At 49.6% G+C, this 19,958-nt stretch overlaps 1 protein-coding gene across 2 annotated transcripts in view; it reads right to left on the bottom strand.

Annotated features, from left to right (window-relative positions):
* Positions 1–19,958, bottom strand: part of LOC138282757 (fibrocystin-L-like) — a 735,329-nt gene that overhangs the window by 14,909 nt on the left and 700,462 nt on the right. The gene's annotated exons all lie outside the window — the stretch shown is intronic.

Below are 19,958 nucleotides of genomic sequence, written 5' to 3'. Positions count from 1 at the left end.
ATCCTGTCTGCCAGGGTCCCAGTAGGGGGTGTGGCAGTCCTTTGTGTGAGGGCAGGCCCTCCACCCTCCCAGCCCAGGAAGACCCATTCAAAATGCAGATGTATGCAAGTGAGGCTGAGTACCCTGTGTTTGGGGTGTGTCTGAGTGAATGCACAAGGAGCTGTCAACTAAACCTAGCCAGACGTGGATTGTAAGGCACAGAAGGATTTAAGTGCAAAGAAATGCTCACTTTCTAAAAGTGGCATTTCTAGAATAGTAATATTAAATCCGACTTCACCAGTCAGTAGGATTTTGTATTACCATTCTGGCCATACTAAATATGACCTCCCTGCTCCTTTCAGATCAGCAGCTGCCACTTCAACAGTGTATGAGGGCAGCCCCAATGTTAGCCTATGAAGGGAGCAGGTCTCCCAGTAGTGCAAAAACGAATTTAGGAGTTTTACACTACCAGGACATATAACTACACAGGTACATGTCCTGTCTTTTACCTACACAGCACCCTGCTCTAGGGGATACCCAGGGCACACATTAAGGGTGACTTATATGCAGAAAAAGGGGAGTTCTAGGCTTGGCAAGTACTTTTAAATGCCAAGTCGAGGTGGCAGTGAAACTGCACACACAGGCCTAGCAATGGTAGGCCTGAGACAAGGAAAAGGGGCTACTTAAGTGGGTGGCACAATCCGTGCTGCAGGTCCACTAGTAGCATTTAATCTATATGCCCTAGGCACCTGGAGTGCACATGACTGGGGACTTATAAGTAGATTAAATAGTTCAATCAGGTATGATCCAAAGTTACCATGTTTACAGAGAGAGAGCATATACACTTTATCACTGGTTAGCAGTGGTAAAGTGCGCAGAGTCTAAAAACCAGCAAAAACAGTATCCAAAACGAGGAGGGAGGCAGGCAAAAAGTTAGGGGTGACTACCCTAAGGCTGTCAGGTCTAACATGTGTCCCCCCCAGCTGAAAGTGGGGAGAGCTACCCGACCTCCTGGGAGCTCTCATCGCTAAGGCGGAAGTACCTGGAGAGACCATCAGCATTGGCGTGGTCAACCCCTGGGCGATGTTCCACCGTAAAGTCCATCCCCTGTAGGGAAATGGACCACCTCAGAAGTTTTGGATTCTCACCCCTCATCTGCATGAGCCATCTGAGGGGCCTGTGGTCTGTCTGAACTAGGAAGTGAGTCCCAAACAGGTAGGGCCTCAGCTTCTTCAGTGCCCAGACCACAGCAAAAGCTTCTCTTTCAATAGCACTCCACCTCTGTTCCCGTGGTAATAGCCTTCTGCTAATAAAGACTACCGGTTGATCTTGGCCCTCCTCATTTAGCTGTGCTAGGACTGCCCCTATGCCATGCTCTGAAGCGTCTGTCTGCACGATAAATTCCTGGGAGTAGTCAGGGGCCTTGAGCACGGGGGCCGTGCACATGGCTTCCTTTAGGGCGTCAAAGGCTTTCTGACAAGCCTCTGTCCAATTCACCAACCTAGGTTGCTTCTTGGACGTGAGTTCTGTCAAGGGGGACACAATGGTACCATAGCCCTTGACAAACCTGCGGTAGTATCCGGTGAGGCCTAAAAAGGCTCTCACCTCAGTCTGGGTTCGAGGTGGTTGCCAGGCCTTGATAGTTTCGATCTTGGCCTGGAGTGGCTGCACCTTGCCACCACCTACTAGGTGTCCCAAGTACACCACGGAACCCTGCCCAATCTGGCACTTACTAGCCTTGATGGTCAGGCCTGCCTGTTGCAGGGCCTGAAGCACCTCCTTGAGGTGGAGCAGGTGTTCCTCCCAGCTGGAACTGTAGACAGCTATGTCATCCAGGTAGGCTGCACAGAAGGCATCCTTGCCAGCCAGGACCCCGTTAACCAACCGTTGGAAGGTAGCGGGGGCATTTTTCAATCCAAACGGCATCACCCGGAACTGGTAATGGCCGTCAGGGGTGGAAAAGGCGGACCTTTCCTTAGCCCCCTCAGTCAGGGCGATCTGCCAGTACCCTGAAGTAAGATCAAACGTACTCAGGAACTTGGCAGCGCCTAGCCTGTCCACGAGCTCATCAGCTCGGGGGATGGGGTGAGTGTAAGGAAATGCCTCCTTGGCATGGTTGCCCCCTGACTTTTTGCCTTTGCTGATGCTATGTTTACAATTGAAAGTGTGCTGAGGCCTGCTAACCAGGCCCCAGCACCAGTGTTCTTTCCCTAACCTGTACTTTTGTATCCACAATTGGCAGACCCTAGCATCCAGATAAGTCCCTTGTAACTGGTACCTCTAGTACCAAGGGCCCTGATGCCAAGGAAGGTCTCTAAGGGCTGCAGCATGTCTTATGCCACCCTGGAGACCTCTCACTCAGCACAGACACACTGCTTACCAGCTTGTGTGTGCTAGTGAGGACAAAACGAGTAAGTCGACATGGCACTCCCCTCAGGGTGCCATGCCAGCCTCTCACTGCCTATGCAGTATAGGTAAGACACCCCTCTAGCAGGCCTTACAGCCCTAAGGCAGGGTGCACTATACCATAGGTGAGGGTACCAGTGCATGAGCATGGTACCCCTACAGTGTCTAAACAAAACCTTAGACATTGTAAGTGCAGGGTAGCCATAAGAGTATATGGTCTGGGAGTCTGTCAAACACGAACTCCACAGCACCATAATGGCTACACTGAAAACTGGGAAGTTTGGTATCAAACTTCTCAGCACAATAAATGCACACTGATGCCAGTGTACATTTTATTGTAAAATACACCCCAGAGGGCACCTTAGAGGTGCCTCCTGAAACTTAATCGACTATCTGTGTAGGCTGACTAGTTTTAGCAGCCTGCCACAAACCGAGACATGTTGCTGGCCCCATGGGGAGAGTGCCTTTGTCACTCTGAGGCCAGTAACAAAGCCTGCACTGGGTGGAGATGCTAACACCTCTCCCAGGCAGGAATTGTCACACCTGGCGGTGAGCCTCAAAGGCTCACCTCCTTTGTGCCAACCCAGCAGGACACTCCAGCTAGTGGAGTTGCCCGCCCCCTCCGGCCAGGCCCCACTTTTGGCGGCAAGGCCGGAGAAAATAATGAGAATAACAAGGAGGAGTCACTGGCCAGTCAGGACAGCCCCTAAGGTGTCCTGAGCTGAGGTGACTCTGACTTTTAGAAATCCTCCATCTTGCAGATGGAGGATTCCCCCAATAGGGTTAGGATTGTGACCCCCTCCCCTTGGGAGGAGGCACAAAGAGGGTGTACCCACCCTCAGGGCTAGTAGCCATTGGCTACTAACCCCCCAGACCTAAACACGCCCTTAAATTTAGTATTTAAGGGCTACCCTGAACCCTAGAAAATTAGATTCCTGCAACAAGAAGAAGGACTGCCCAGCTGAAAACCCCTGCAGCGGAAGACCAGAAGACGACAACTGCCTTGGCTCCAGAAACTCACCGGCCTGTCTCCTGCCTTCCAAAGATCCTGCTCCAGCGACGCCTTCCGAAGGGACCAGCGACCTCGACATCCTCTGAGGACTGCCCCTGCTTCGAAAAGACAAGAAACTCCCGAGGACAGCGGACCTGCTCCAAGAAAAGCTGCAACTTTGTTTCCAGCAGCTTTAAAGAACCCTGCAAGCTCCCCGCAAGAAGCGTGAAACTTGCAACACTGCACCCGGCGACCCCGACTCGGCTGGTGGCGATCCAACACCTCAGGAGGGACCCCAGGACTACTCTGATACTGTGAGTACCAAAACCTGTCCCCCCTGAGCCCCCACAGCGCCGCCTGCAGAGGGAATCCCGAGGCTTCCCCTGACCGCGACTCTCTGAAACCTAAGTCCCGACACCTGGGAGAGACCCTGCACCCGCAGCCCCCAGGACCTGAAGGACCGGACTTTCACTGGAGGAGTGACCCCCAGGAGTCCCTCTCCCTTGCCCAAGTGGAGGTTTCCCCGAGGAACCCCCCCCTTGCCTGCCTGCAGCGCTGAAGAGATCCCGAGATCTCTCATAGACTAACATTGCGAACCCGACGCTTGTTTCTACACTGCACCCGGCCGCCCCCGCGCCGCTGAGGGTGAAATTTCTGTGTGGACTTGTGTCCCCCCCGGTGCCCTACAAAACCCCCCTGGTCTGCCCTCCGAAGACGCGGGTACTTACCTGCAAGCAGACCGGAACCGGGGCACCCCCTTCTCTCCATTCTAGCCTATGTGTTTTGGGCACCACTTTGAACTCTGCACCTGACCGGCCCTGAGCTGCTGGTGTGGTGACTTTGGGGTTGCTCTGAACCCCCAACGGTGGGCTACCTTGGACCAAGAACTGAACCCTGTAAGTGTCCTACTTACCTGGTAAAACTAACAAAAACTTACCTCCCCCAGGAACTGTGAAAATTGCACTAAGTGTCCACTTTTAAAACAGCTATTTGTCAATAACTTGAAAAGTATACATGCAATTTTGATGATTTGAAGTTCCTAAAGTACTTACCTGCAATACCTTTCGAATGAGATATTACATGTAGAATTTGAACCTGTGGTTCTTAAAATAAACTAAGAAAAGATATTTTTCTATATAAAAACCTATTGGCTGGATTTGTCTCTGAGTGTGTGTACCTCATTTATTGTCTTGTGTATGTACAACAAGTGCTTAACACTACTCCTTGGATAAGCCTACTGCTCGACCACACTACCACAAAATAGAGCATTAGTATTATCTATTTTTACCACTATTTTACCTCTAAGGGGAACCCTTGGACTCTGTGCATGCTATTCCTTACTTTGAAATAGCACATACAGAGCCAAAGTCCTACATTGGTGGATCAGCGGTGGGGTACAAGACTTTGCATTTGCTGGACTACTCAGCCAATACCTGATCACACGACAAATTCCAAAATTGTCATTAGAAATTGATTTTTGCAATTTGAAAAGTTTTCTAAATTCTTAAAAGACCTGCTAGGGCCTTGTGTTAGATCCTGTTTAGCATTTCTTTTAGAGTTTAAAAGTTTGTAAAAGTTTGAATTAGATTCTAGAACCAGTTTTAGTTTCTTAAAAAGTATTCCAACTTTTAGAAGCATAATGTCTAGCACAGATGTGAATGTGGTGGAACTCGACACCACACCTTACCTCCATCTACAGATGAGAGAGCTAAGGTCACTCTGTAAACTAAAGAAAATAGCAATGGGCCCCAAACCTACCAAAGTACAGCTCCAGGAGCTTTTGGCAGAGTTTGAAAAGGCCAACCCCTCTGAGGATGGCAACTCAGAGGATGAAGATAGTGACTTGGAGGGAAATTCCCCCCCTCCAGTCCTACTTAGGGAGAGCAGGGCTTCTCAAGCCCTGACTCCACAAATAATAGTCAGAGATGCTGGTTCCCTCACAGGAGGGACCAACAACTCTGAAATCACTGAGGATAACTCCAGTGAAGAGGACATCCAGTTAGCCAGGATGGCCAAAAGATTGGCTTTGGAAAGACAGATCCTAGCCATAGAGAGGGAAAGACAAGAGATGGGCCTAGGACCCATCAATGGTGGCAGCAACATAAATAGGGTCAGAGATTCTCCTGACATGTTGAAAATCCCCAAAGGGATTGTAACTAAATATGAAGATGGTGATGACATCACCAAATGGTTCACAGCTTTTGAGAGGGCTTGTGTAACCAGAAAAGTGAACAGATCTCACTGGGGTGCTCTCCTTTGGGAAATGTTCACAGGAAAGTGTAGGGATAGACTCCTCACACTCTCTGGACAAGATGCAGAATCTTACGACCTCATGAAGGGTACCCTGATTGAGGGCTTTGGATTCTCCACTGAGGAGTACAGGATTAGGTTCAGGGGGGCTCAAAAATCCTCGAGCCAGACCTGGGTTGACTTTGTTGACTACTCAGTGAAAACACTAGATGGTTGGATTCAAGGCAGTGGTGTAAGTAATTATGATGGGCTGTACAATTTATTTGTGAAAGAACACCTGTTAAGTAATTGTTTCAATGATAAACTGCATCAGCATCTGGTAGACCTAGGACCAATTTCTCCCCAAGAATTGGGAAAGAAGGCGGACCATTGGGTCAAGACAAGGGTGTCCAAGACTTCAACAGGGGGTGACCAAAAGAAAGGGGTCACAAAGACTCCCCAGCAGAAGGGTGAGGAGACAACCAAAACTAAAAATAGTAAAGAGTCTTCTACAGGCCCCCAAAAACCTGCACAGGAGGGTGGGCCCAGAGCCTCTTCACAAAACAATGGGTACAAGGGTAAAAACTTTGATCCCAAAAAGGCCTGGTGTCATAGCTGTAAACAGCATGGACACCAAACTGGAGACAAGGCCTGTCCCAAGAAAGGTTCCACTCCAAACTCCCATCCAGGTAACACTGGTATGGCTAGTCTCCAAGTGGGATCAACAGTGTGCCCAGAGCAAATCAGGGTCCACACTGAAGCTACTCTAGTTTCTGAGGGTGGGGTGGATTTAGCCACACTAGCTGTCTGGCCGCCTAACATGCAAAAATACAGACAGCAACTCTTAATTAATGGGACTAGAATAGAGGGCCTGAGGGATACAGGTGCCAGTGTCACCATGGTGACAGAGAAACTGGTTTCCCCTGGCCAATACCTGACTGGAAAGACTTACACAGTCACCAACGCTGACAATCAGAGAAAAGTACATCCCATGGCAATGGTTACTTTAGAATGGGGAGGGGTCAATGGCCTGAAACAGGTGGTGGTCTCCTCAAATATCCCAGTGGACTGTCTGCTTGGAAATGACCTGGAGTCCTCAGCATGGGCTGAGGTAGAGCTAAAAACCCATGCAGCAATGCTGGGTATCCCTGAACTGGTGTGTGTGTGAAAACAAGAGCACAATGCAAGGCACAGGGTGAAAAAGTAGAGCTGGAGTCTGGAAAAATGGCCCAGCCTACCAAGAGAACAGGAAAGTCAGTGGGGAAACCAACTGCAACACAGCAAAAGAAAGGGAACCTCTCTTCTCAGGAAGAAGTTCTGCCCTCTGAGGGAACTGAGCCTTTGGAGCTTGAACCTTATCAGGTTGAGCTCTTAGGCCCAGGGGGACCCTCCAGGGAAGAGCTGTGTAAGGGACAAGAAACCTGTCCCTCTCTTGAAGGCCTTAGGCAGCAAGCTGCTGAAGAGTCTAAAGGCAAGAAAAATGGAACACATAGGGTCTATTGGGAAGATGGGCTCCTGTACACTGAGGCCAGAGACCCCAAACCTGGTGCCACTAGGAGAGTGGTAGTGCCTCAGCTGTTCAGAGAGTTCATCCTAACATTGGCCCATGACATTCCCCTTGCTGGACATTTGGGACAAACCAAGACGTGGGAGAGGTTAGTCAACCACTTCTACTGGCCCAATATGTCCAACATGGTTAAGGAGTTTTGCCTCTCCTGCCCCACCTGTCAAGCCAGTGGTAAGACAGGTGGGCATCCAAAGGCCCCCCTCATTCCACTTCCAGTGGTGGGGGTGCCCTTTGAAAGAGTGGGTGTGGACATAGTTGGTCCACTGGAACCTCCCACAGCCTCAGGAAATATGTATATCCTGGTAGTAGTGGATCATGCTACCAGGTATCCTGAAGCTATTCCCCTTAGGTCGACTACTGCCCCTGCAGTAGCCAAGGCCCTCATTGGTATCTTTACCAGAGTGGGTTTCCCTAAGGAGGTGGTATCTGACAGAGGTACCAACTTCATGTCAGCATACCTAAAGCACATGTGGAATGAGTGTGGAGTGACTTATAAATTCACTACACCTTACCATCCACAAACTAATGGCTTAGTTGAGAGATTCAACAAGACATTAAAGGGCATGATCATGGGGCTCCCAGAAAAACTCAAAAGGAGATGGGATGTCCTCCTGCCATGTCTGCTTTTCGCTTACAGGGAGGTACCACAGAAGGGAGTAGGGTTCTCACCCTTTGAACTTCTGTTTGGTCATCCTGTAAGGGGACCACTTGCCCTTGTTAAAGAAGGCTGGGAGAGACCTCTCCATGAGCCTAAACAGGACATAGTGGACTATGTACTTGGCCTTCGCTCTAGAATGGCAGAGTACATGGAAAAGGCAACCAAAAACCTTGAGGCCAGCCAACAACTCCAGAAGTTTTGGTATGACCAAAAGGCTGCACTGGTTGAGTTCCAACCAGGACAGAAAGTCTGGGTTCTGGAGCCTGTGGCTCCCAGGGCACTCCAGGACAAATGGAGTGGCCCTTACCCAGTACTAGAGAGGAAGAGTCAGGTCACCTACTTGGTGGACCTGGGCACAAGCAGGAGCCCCAAGAGGGTGATCCATGTAAACCGCCTTAAACTCTTCCACGACAGGGCTGATGTCAATCTGTTGATGGTAACAGATGAGGATCAGGAGGCAGAGAGTGAACCTCTCCCTGATCTTCTGTCATCAGACCCAAAAGATGGTACAGTAGATGGAGTGATCTACTCAGACACCCTCTCTGGCCAACAGCAAGCTGATTGTAGGAGAGTCCTACAACAGTTTCCTGAACTCTTCTCCTTAACCCCTGGTCAGACACACCTGTGTACCCATGATGTGGACACAGGAGACAGCATGCCTGTCAAGAACAAAATCTTTAGACAGTCTGACCATGTTAAGGAAAGCATCAAGGTGGAAGTCCACAAGATGCTGGAATTGGGAGTCATTGAGCGCTCTGACAGCCCCTGGGCTAGCCCAGTGGTCTTAGTCCCCAAACCTCACACCACAGATGGAAAGAAAGAGATGAGGTTTTGTGTGGACTACAGAGGGCTCAATTCTGTCACCAAGACAGATGCTCATCCAATTCCAAGAGCTGATGAGCTCATTGATAAATTAGGTGCTGCCAAATTTCTAAGTACCTTTGACTTGACAGCAGGGTACTGGCAAATAAAAATGGCACCTGGAGCAAAAGAAAAGACAGCATTCTCCACACCTGATGGGCATTATCAGTTTACTGTTATGCCCTTTGGTTTAAAGAATGCCCCTGCCACCTTCCAAAGGTTGGTGAATCAAGTCCTTGCTGGCTTGGAGTCCTTTAGCACAGCTTATCTTGATGATATTGCTGTCTTTAGCTCCACCTGGCAGGATCACCTGGTCCACCTGAGGAAGGTTTTGAAGGCTCTGCAGTCTGCAGGCCTCTCTATCAAGGCATCCAAATGCCAGATAGGGCAGGGAACTGTGGTTTACTTGGGACACCTTGTAGGTGGAGGCCAAGTTCAGCCACTCCAACCCAAGATCCAGACTATTCTGGACTGGGTAGCTCCAAAAACCCAGACTCAAGTCAGGGCATTCCTTGGCTTGACTGGGTACTACAGGAGGTTTGTGAAGGGATATGGATCCATTGTGACAGCCCTCACTGAACTCACCTCCAAGAAAATGCCCAAGAAAGTAAACTGGACTGTGGACTGCCAACAGGCCTTTGACACCCTGAAACAGGCAATGTGCTCAGCACCAGTTCTCAAAGCTCCAGATTATTCTAAGCAGTTCATTGTGCAGACTGATGCCTCTGAACATGGGATAGGGGCAGTTTTGTCCCAAACAAACGATGATGGCCTTGACCAGCCTGTTGCTTTCATTAGCAGGAGGTTACTCCCCAGGGAGCAGCGTTGGAGTGCCATTGAGAGGGAGGCCTTTGCTGTGGTTTGGTCCCTGAAGAAGCTGAGACCATACCTCTTTGGGACTCACTTCCTAGTTCAAACTGACCACAGACCTCTCAAATGGCTGATGCAAATGAAAGGTGAAAATCCTAAACTGTTGAGGTGGTCCATCTCCCTACAGGGAATGGACTTTATAGTGGAACACAGACCTGGGACTGCCCATGCCAATGCAGATGGCCTTTCCAGGTTCTTCCACTTAGAAAATGAAGACTCTCTTGGGAAAGGTTAGTCTCATCCTCTTTCGTTTGGGGGGGGGTTGTGTAAGGAAATGCCTCCTTGGCATGGTTGCCCCCTGACTTTTTGCCTTTGCTGATGCTATGTTTACAATTGAAAGTGTGCTGAGGCCTGCTAACCAGGCCCCAGCACCAGTGTTCTTTCCCTAACCTGTACTTTTGTATCCACAATTGGCAGACCCTGGCATCCAGATAAGTCCCTTGTAACTGGTACCTCTAGTACCAAGGGCCCTGATGCCAAGGAAGGTCTCTAAGGGCTGCAGCATGTCTTATGCCACCCTGGAGACCTCTCACTCAGCACAGACACACTGCTTACCAGCTTGTGTGTGCTAGTGAGGACAAAACGAGTAAGTCGACATGGCACTCCCCTCAGGGTGCCATGCCAGCCTCTCACTGCCTATGCAGTATAGGTAAGACACCCCTCTAGCAGGCCTTACAGCCCTAAGGCAGGGTGCACTATACCATAGGTGAGGGTACCAGTGCATGAGCATGGTACCCCTACAGTGTCTAAACAAAACCTTAGACATTGTAAGTGCAGGGTAGCCATAAGAGTATATGGTCTGGGAGTCTGTCAAACACGAACTCCACAGCACCATAATGGCTACACTGAAAACTGGGAAGTTTGGTATCAAACTTCTCAGCACAATAAATGCACACTGATGCCAGTGTACATTTTATTGTAAAATACACCCCAGAGGGCACCTTAGAGGTGCCTCCTGAAACTTAATCGACTATCTGTGTAGGCTGACTAGTTTTAGCAGCCTGCCACAAACCGAGACATGTTGCTGGCCCCATGGGGAGAGTGCCTTTGTCACTCTGAGGCCAGTAACAAAGCCTGCACTGGGTGGAGATGCTAACACCTCTCCCAGGCAGGAATTGTCACACCTGGCGGTGAGCCTCAAAGGCTCACCTCCTTTGTGCCAACCCAGCAGGACACTCCAGCTAGTGGAGTTGCCCGCCCCCTCCGGCCAGGCCCCACTTTTGGCGGCAAGGCCGGAGAAAATAATGAGAATAACAAGGAGGAGTCACTGGCCAGTCAGGACAGCCCCTAAGGTGTCCTGAGCTGAGGTGACTCTGACTTTTAGAAATCCTCCATCTTGCAGATGGAGGATTCCCCCAATAGGGTTAGGATTGTGACCCCCTCCCCTTGGGAGGAGGCACAAAGAGGGTGTACCCACCCTCAGGGCTAGTAGCCATTGGCTACTAACCCCCCAGACCTAAACACGCCCTTAAATTTAGTATTTAAGGGCTACCCTGAACCCTAGAAAATTAGATTCCTGCAACAAGAAGAAGGACTGCCCAGCTGAAAACCCCTGCAGCGGAAGACCAGAAGACGACAACTGCCTTGGCTCCAGAAACTCACCGGCCTGTCTCCTGCCTTCCAAAGATCCTGCTCCAGCGACGCCTTCCGAAGGGACCAGCGACCTCGACATCCTCTGAGGACTGCCCCTGCTTCGAAAAGACAAGAAACTCCCGAGGACAGCGGACCTGCTCCAAGAAAAGCTGCAACTTTGTTTCCAGCAGCTTTAAAGAACCCTGCAAGCTCCCCGCAAGAAGCGTGAAACTTGCAACACTGCACCCGGCGACCCCGACTCGGCTGGTGGCGATCCAACACCTCAGGAGGGACCCCAGGACTACTCTGATACTGTGAGTACCAAAACCTGTCCCCCCTGAGCCCCCACAGCGCCGCCTGCAGAGGGAATCCCGAGGCTTCCCCTGACCGCGACTCTCTGAAACCTAAGTCCCGACACCTGGGAGAGACCCTGCACCCGCAGCCCCCAGGACCTGAAGGACCGGACTTTCACTGGAGGAGTGACCCCCAGGAGTCCCTCTCCCTTGCCCAAGTGGAGGTTTCCCCGAGGAACCCCCCCCTTGCCTGCCTGCAGCGCTGAAGAGATCCCGAGATCTCTCATAGACTAACATTGCGAACCCGACGCTTGTTTCTACACTGCACCCGGCCGCCCCCGCGCCGCTGAGGGTGAAATTTCTGTGTGGACTTGTGTCCCCCCCGGTGCCCTACAAAACCCCCCTGGTCTGCCCTCCGAAGACGCGGGTACTTACCTGCAAGCAGACCGGAACCGGGGCACCCCCTTCTCTCCATTCTAGCCTATGTGTTTTGGGCACCACTTTGAACTCTGCACCTGACCGGCCCTGAGCTGCTGGTGTGGTGACTTTGGGGTTGCTCTGAACCCCCAACGGTGGGCTACCTTGGACCAAGAACTGAACCCTGTAAGTGTCCTACTTACCTGGTAAAACTAACAAAAACTTACCTCCCCCAGGAACTGTGAAAATTGCACTGTGTCCACTTTTAAAACAGCTATTTGTCAATAACTTGAAAAGTATACATGCAATTTTGATGATTTGAAGTTCCTAAAGTACTTACCTGCAATACCTTTCGAATGAGATATTACATGTAGAATTTGAACCTGTGGTTCTTAAAATAAACTAAGAAAAGATATTTTTCTATATAAAAACCTATTGGCTGGATTTGTCTCTGAGTGTGTGTACCTCATTTATTGTCTTGTGTATGTACAACAAGTGCTTAACACTACTCCTTGGATAAGCCTACTGCTCGACCACACTACCACAAAATAGAGCATTAGTATTATCTATTTTTACCACTATTTTACCTCTAAGGGGAACCCTTGGACTCTGTGCATGCTATTCCTTACTTTGAAATAGCACATACAGAGCCAACTTCCTACAGTGAGCATCAGTCCGTGTGACTGAGTTGAGACCCCGGTAGTCCACGCAGAACCGGAGTTCTGGCTTCGCGCCTGGGGCAGTAGCCTTGGGGACCAACACCACTGGGCTGGCCCAGGGACTACTGGACTTCTCAATAACCCCTAGCGTCAACATCTTGGAGACCTCCTCCTTGATGCTGGCCTTCACCTTATCTGACAACCTGTAAATTTTGTTCTTCACAGGGAGACTGTCACCGGTGTCAATATCATGAACACAGAGGTGGGTCAGTCCCGGAGTAAGGGAGAAGAGGGGGGAGAACTGCTCCAACAGCTCATAGCAGTCTCCTTTCTGGTTTAGAGTCAGGGAGTCAGACAGAATGACCCCGCTTACGGACCCATCACCTTCTTGGGCAGAGAGGAGGTCCGGGAGAGGTTCACTCTCCTCTTCCATTCCTTCATCTGTGACCAGAAGCATGTTGATCTCCGACCTCTCAAAATGAGCTTTTAGTCGGTTCACGTGGAGCACCCTTAGGGGGTTCCTAGGGGTTTGGAGGTCCACTAGGTAAGTGGCCTCCCCTTTCCGCTCCTTTATTTCAAATGGGCCAGACCAGCGGTCCTGGAGAGCTCTGGGCTCTACTGGCTCCATTACCCACACTTTGTCTCCAGGTTGAAACTCTACCAGAGTGGCCTTCTGGTCATACCATTGTTTCATCACCTCTTGACTGGCCTCCAGGTTACTTTGGGCCTCTTTCCAGAAGCGGGTCATCTGATTGCGGATGGCCAACATGTAGCTGACCACGTCCTGAGGGGGTGTCTTTGGAGCGTTCTCCAATCCCTCCTTGACAATGCTTAAGGGTCCCCTGACGGGGTACCCATAGAGAAGCTCAAAGGGACTGAACCCTACCCCCCTCTGGGGGACCTCTCTGTAAGCAAAGAGAAGGCATGGTAAGAGGACGTCCCATTTACGCCTCATGGCCTCAGGGAGGCCACCAATCATGCCTTTCAGGGTCTTGTTGAATCTCTCCACAAGCCCATTAGACTGGGGGTGATAGGGTGTGGTGAACTTGTAGGTTACACCACACGCATCCCACAGATGCTTCATGTACGCGGACATGAAGTTAGTGCCTCTGTCAGACACTATCTCCTTGGGGAATCCCACACGGGTAAATATCCCCATCAGGGTTCTGGCTACCACCGATGCAGTTACGGTCCTCAGAGGGATTGCCTCTGGGTACCGGGTGGCATGGTCCACCAAAACCAGGATAAACCTGTTGCCTAAGGCAGTTTTGGGGTCCAAGGGGCCAACAATGTTGACGCCCACCCTTTCAAAGGGGGTGCCAACGACAGGAAGTGGAATCAGGGGGGTTTTAACCCTCTTTCCTGCTTTACCACTAGCCTGGCAGGTAGGACAAGCCCTGCAGAATTTGTCTGAGTGTGTCCTCATTTTGGGCCAGTGAAAGTGGGTGACAAGCCTGTTGAAGGTCTTGTCTTGTCCCAAATGTCCTGCCAGGGGAATGTCGTGAGCCAGACCCAGTAGGAAGGCTCGGTAACATTGGGGGACCACCAGCACACGTGCTGCCCCAAAGACCGGAACCCTAGGCTCACTGTAGAGGAGATCATTCTCCCAATATAGGTGGTGATTGCCAGAGGCGTCACCTGCTGCCTGGTTTAAGGCTTGTTTCCTCAACCCTTCTAGAGTGGGACACTCTTTCTGCGCCTTGCAGAATTCCTCCCTGGTGGGTCCACCCTCAACTTGCCAGCCAGCAAGCTCCGGTAAGTCACCTAGGGTGGCAATGTCTTCCCCAGTTGGCTCGGGAGTCTCCTCCTCAGGAGCCCCGTCAGCCACTGTGGGAACTTCTGGGGCCGGTTTCCCGCGCCCCTCGTCCCTCCTCTTGGCAGCTCCCTGGGCCATCGTTCCAGGCTCCAGATGCCCTTGACTTCCCTCTCGGTCAGCCATGGACCGGGTGGTCATGCAGACCCACTCAGGTAACCCTAACATCTCCAGGTGAGATCTGAGCTCTACTTCTTTCCAAGCAGTATGCTCTAGATCATTGCCTAACAGACAATCTACAGGCATGGCAGGACTCACAGCTACTTTCAGAGTACCAGAGACCCCCCCCCACTCAAAGGGAACCCGAGCCACCGGTAGGTGACTCTCGCGATTGTCAGCGACTATGACCTGGTGGAATGTATTAGGGATTATCTGCTCTGTGGACACCAGCTGACTCTTGATAGTAGTCATACTGGCTCCTGTGTCACGCAGAGCCTCCACCTTCTGCCCATCAATGAGGACCCACTGCCGGTACTTGGAAGTATTTTTAGGCATGTGGACCTTGGACATCATTTCTCCTTCTCCCAGGGACACTAGGGAAATCTCTACCTGCTCCCCAAAGCTAGTGGGGTCCATCTCCCCCCCGAGTGCTACACTAGTCAACCCAGGTGCCTGTCCGGTAGTGGACGGTGCCCTCTTGGGGCACTGTGGATCGCCTTTGTAGTGACCATATTGGTAACACTCCATGCATTTGGGGCTAGATTTTCCTGACCTGTCAAATGTCCCTGGTTTCTTCCCAAATTTGGAAAAGGAAGGGTTGCCACCCCCTCCCTGGGAATTCTTTTGGGGGCCTTTAGAGAGTTCCTTATCTGTAAGTTTATCTCCCCCCTCTTTCTTCTGTTGGGAACCCTGACCACCTTTGTGGGAGTCCCCCCCAGGTACCTTTTTGGACACTCTGGTGCTAACCCAGAGGTCCGCCTCCTCAGCAAGCTTCCTGGGATCAGTCAGCTTACAATCCACTAGGTGCTGGCGCAAATCGGTATAAGTAACATTAAGCATATGCTCTCTCAGGATCAAGTCATATAAACCTTTATAATCTGCTACTTTGTTGCCCCGCACCCATCCATTCAGTGCCTTACTAGAGAAATCAAAGAAATCTACCCATGTTTGTGTGGTTTGTTTGGTGCTGTCCCTGAACCTCTGACGGTATCCCTCAGAGGTCAGCCCAAACTTGGCAAGTAAAGTGGCTTTCTGGAGTGGGTATGTGTTTTGATCCGGTGGATCCAATGTGAGAAGTGTGTCCCTCCCCAATGGCGGCACATAACCCCACATAGCTACCCCCCATTGCCCTTCAGGAACCTCATGAGCCCTTAGTGCAACTTCATAAGCAGCTAACCATTTATCTATGTCATCTCCCACCACAAAACTGGGCACCACATTTTTGGGTATACAAACCTTCTTTTCTCCAGCAGGTCCTGTCTGTATGCTGCCACCATTATTGCTGGATTCAGACTGTCTTGCCTTGATCTCCAGCTCCTTGAGACTCAGTTCATGAGCCAACAATAGTTTCTTTTCAGCCAACGCTCTTTCAGCTTCCACTTGTTTGGCTGCTCTTTCAGCTTCTGCTTGTTTGGCTGTTCTTTCAGCTTCAATCTGTTTGGCTGCTCTTTCAGCCTCAGCTTGTTTGGCTTCTCTTTCTGCCCTCCTCTCCTCCTGTTGTGCCTCAATTTTCAGTTTTGCCATTTGCAATTGGAACTCCCTTTCCTCTCTCCTTTCCTCTGCGGTCAGGCTTTGCATGGAGACACTGCTCCCTGGTCTGGAAGGGTGCACAATTGCAGTGGTAACACCATCCATAGATAGTGAAAATCCTTCTGAGGGGCCATTTTCTGGCTCCTCTTCCTCATCATCCTCTAAATGGGCTTCTGCCCAGGCCCTCAGCGCCACTTGAAAGTCCTCCTTTCTGGAGGCCCCTTGGGTGGGTACCCTTAATGCCCTGCAGAATCCTCTTAGTTGTTTGACCGTGTATGTATCCAACTGGACTAGGTCAAAGTCCCCTGTCTGAGACCCAGTCAGAGACATGTTGAGTGAGGATTTAGTTTTTGAAAATTGTCAGGAAAAAACGGATTTTCAAAAAGAGATAAAAACCAAGTTGACCTTCAACTGTGGGTATGTAGTGAAATACTTAGCTACTGTATGTCACTGCACAAATACAAGTCCTATCCTCACCGCTGATCACCAATGTTAGAAATGGGGTTTTTGGTTGGCAGTCAGGTTACCTCCTGTCCAAGCAAAAGCCCTCACTCTAGTCAGGGTAAGTCACACACTATCCAAGATTATCCTGTGCCCACCCTCTGGTAGCTTGGCACGAGCAGTCAGGCTTAACTTAGAAGGCAATGTGTAAAGTATTTGTGCAATAAATCATACAATACCACCATATAGCACCACAAAAATACACCACACAGTGTTTAGAAAAATATATAATATTTATCAGGATAATTGTAGGTCAAAAAGAATAAAGTTGCAATGGAAAATTGTAGAAATATCACAGGGAAGTGATATAGAGTGTCTTAAGTCTTTAGAATGCAATACAGTGTCTTTCAAGCACAAAGTACCTGGTTTCTGGTGGAAAATCTCCTCAGAGGGCCACAGGAGAAGAGATGCGTGGAAAAAGGGGTGTGTGCGTCGATTTCTCCTCAGCACACACAGACTTGCGTCGGTCTTTTCCACGCGGGGAAGTCGGGCGTCGTTTTCCGGCGCGCAGACAGTCTCTTTTTGTGGATCGCGGGGATTACCAGATGTCCCGGGTCTGTGCGTGGATTCTCCTGCTTGTTTTCCGGCGGCGCGTCGTTCTGCGGGGCTGCGCGTCGAAGTTTCGATCTCACGGTAGGCGTCGCGTCGATTTCTCCTTGGAAGTCGGGCGGCGTTGTCCTTGCGAGGCCGTGCGTCGAAAGTTTGGTCTCACGGCAGGCGTCGCGTCGATTTCTCCTTGGAAGTCGGGCGGCGTTGTCCTTGCGAGGCCGTGCGTCAAAGTTTCGCACTCACGGTGGGCGTCGCGTCGATTTCTCCTGGAAAGTCGAGCGGCTTTGTCCTTGCGAGGTTGTGCGTCGAAGTCTCGATCGCCCCGAGGGCGTCGCGTCGATCAGCGTCGGTGTGCGGCGTTTTTCTCGCCGCGAAACAAGCTGTGCGTCGAAATTTTCGGCGCACGGAGCGTCCAAGTGAAAGGAAGAAGTCTTTTTGGTCCTGAGACTTCAAGGAACAGGAGGCAAGCTCTATCCAAGCCCTTGGAGAGCACTTTCACAGCCAGACAAGAGTTCAGCAAGGCAGCAGGGCAACAGCAAGACAGCAGTCCTTTGTAGAAAGCAGACAGGTGAGTCCTTTGAGCAGCCAGGCAGTTCTTCTTGGCAGGATGTAGTTTCTGGTTCCGGTTTCTTCTCCAGCAAGTGTCTGATGAGGTAGGGCAGAGGCCCTGTTTTATACCCAAATGTGCCTTTGAAGTGGGGGAGACTTCAAAGAGTGGCTAAGAAGTGCACCAGGTCCCCTTTCAGTTCAATCCTGTCTGCCAGGGTCCCAGTAGGGGGTGTGGCAGTCCTTTGTGTGAGGGCAGGCCCTCCACCCTCCCAGCCCAGGAAGACCCATTCAAAATGCAGATGTATGCAAGTGAGGCTGAGTACCCTGTGTTTGGGGTGTGTCTGAGTGAATGCACAAGGAGCTGTCAACTAAACCTAGCCAGACGTGGATTGTAAGGCACAGAAGGATTTAAGTGCAAAGAAATGCTCACTTTCTAAAAGTGGCATTTCTAGAATAGTAATATTAAATCCGACTTCACCAGTCAGTAGGATTTTGTATTACCATTCTGGCCATACTAAATATGACCTCCCTGCTCCTTTCAGATCAGCAGCTGCCACTTCAACAGTGTATGAGGGCAGCCCCAATGTTAGCCTATGAAGGGAGCAGGTCTCCCAGTAGTGCAAAAACGAATTTAGGAGTTTTACACTACCAGGACATATAACTACACAGGTACATGTCCTGTCTTTTACCTACACAGCACCCTGCTCTAGGGGATACCCAGGGCACACATTAAGGGTGACTTATATGCAGAAAAAGGGGAGTTCTAGGCTTGGCAAGTACTTTTAAATGCCAAGTCGAGGTGGCAGTGAAACTGCACACACAGGCCTAGCAATGGTAGGCCTGAGACAAGGAAAAGGGGCTACTTAAGTGGGTGGCACAATCCGTGCTGCAGGTCCACTAGTAGCATTTAATCTATATGCCCTAGGCACCTGGAGTGCACATGACTGGGGACTTATAAGTAGATTAAATAGTTCAATCAGGTATGATCCAAAGTTACCATGTTTACAGAGAGAGAGCATATACACTTTATCACTGGTTAGCAGTGGTAAAGTGCGCAGAGTCTAAAAACCAGCAAAAACAGTATCCAAAACGAGGAGGGAGGCAGGCAAAAAGTTAGGGGTGACTACCCTAAGGCTGTCAGGTCTAACAAGTACCAATGAAGGACTTGATTGAGGAATCAGGTTCTAGATTCCAGCCACGTCTGAAATTTGTGATGGTTAAGCGTGTCAAACGCTGCATTACTAGTATGGATCACCTTTGTTATGCGGTAGATGCCAACCAAGAACTCTGTGCTGAATCCAAAACCTGATTTTTTGTCACATGGTAAAATCTTTTGAGTGATTTATTTGGTTAGGTGTATGGTCACACCTTACTCAGTGTCTTTTCCTAACCATGGTATGCTAGTTATAGATTTGAAAAATGCTTGGATCTTCATATTGAGATTTTCCTTTTTCAGCATAGGGTGATCTGGCCTGTTTTAGGGAATTGCAAAAGACTGATAACCATGCACAATAAAAAGATGAATAGGTAAAAATGTCTTTGATGTCTCTTTTTATGCACTTGAATAACAACTTGAAAATATCTTGTGAGTTTAAGAAGTGTATTTACTTTTGATAGTTCTCCAAATGTTAAATGCTCAAATGTGTTACATGTATTCATTGTTTCTGGATGTAATATTTTAATGAGTGAGAAGGTATACTTTTAACTTTATTAGTTTGAATTTTCTAAGTGAAAAATAAAACTGGTTAGTTTCCTTTGTCAGTGGATGGGGCTGGCATGGTTTGTAGAAAGGCACACATGTTTTTGTGAGTAGATAGCAAAACAAGGATGGGTTGGGGTGCTATCCCATCATTTTCTATATGTTTGGTATAACACCGTAAGTGGCCAAGAGAATGCCCAAGCATTGGTTCTGTGCTTTCTGTGCCAGTGAGACCAAGCTGCACCCAATGGAAGAAGTCCAATTAGGCTGAAACCTATCTTGGGTTACCTTGGCCTGTTCATAGCAGAACCAAGGCTGGTTTGCAAATGGACGAAAAAGGATGGGTGTGGGTGCTACCTTGAGACATTGCCAGAGGTTAGACTATTTAAAAACATTATTCCCTTTACATTTTGTGTTTTATTTAAAAAGAGTACAAGAAAAAAGACATGATCAACTCACAATTAGTTTGTGTATATTACAACATTAATATCTGTGACTGCAAAGCCAAGATTTTTCGAATCACAAGTTTGTAATTGTAAGCATGCTTTACATATCGGGTCATTATTTTCTAAAGGGGCAAATCCATGTTTGTACTTATGTAAGATCCCTGTACCACGATACTGTCATAAGACAATACCAGAACGTATTCCAAAAGC

Source organism: Pleurodeles waltl, chromosome 2_2 (assembly GCF_031143425.1).
Source record: "Pleurodeles waltl isolate 20211129_DDA chromosome 2_2, aPleWal1.hap1.20221129, whole genome shotgun sequence".
NCBI lineage: Eukaryota > Metazoa > Chordata > Amphibia > Caudata > Salamandridae > Pleurodeles > Pleurodeles waltl.
This window is presented reverse-complemented; position numbering and strand designations above follow the sequence as displayed.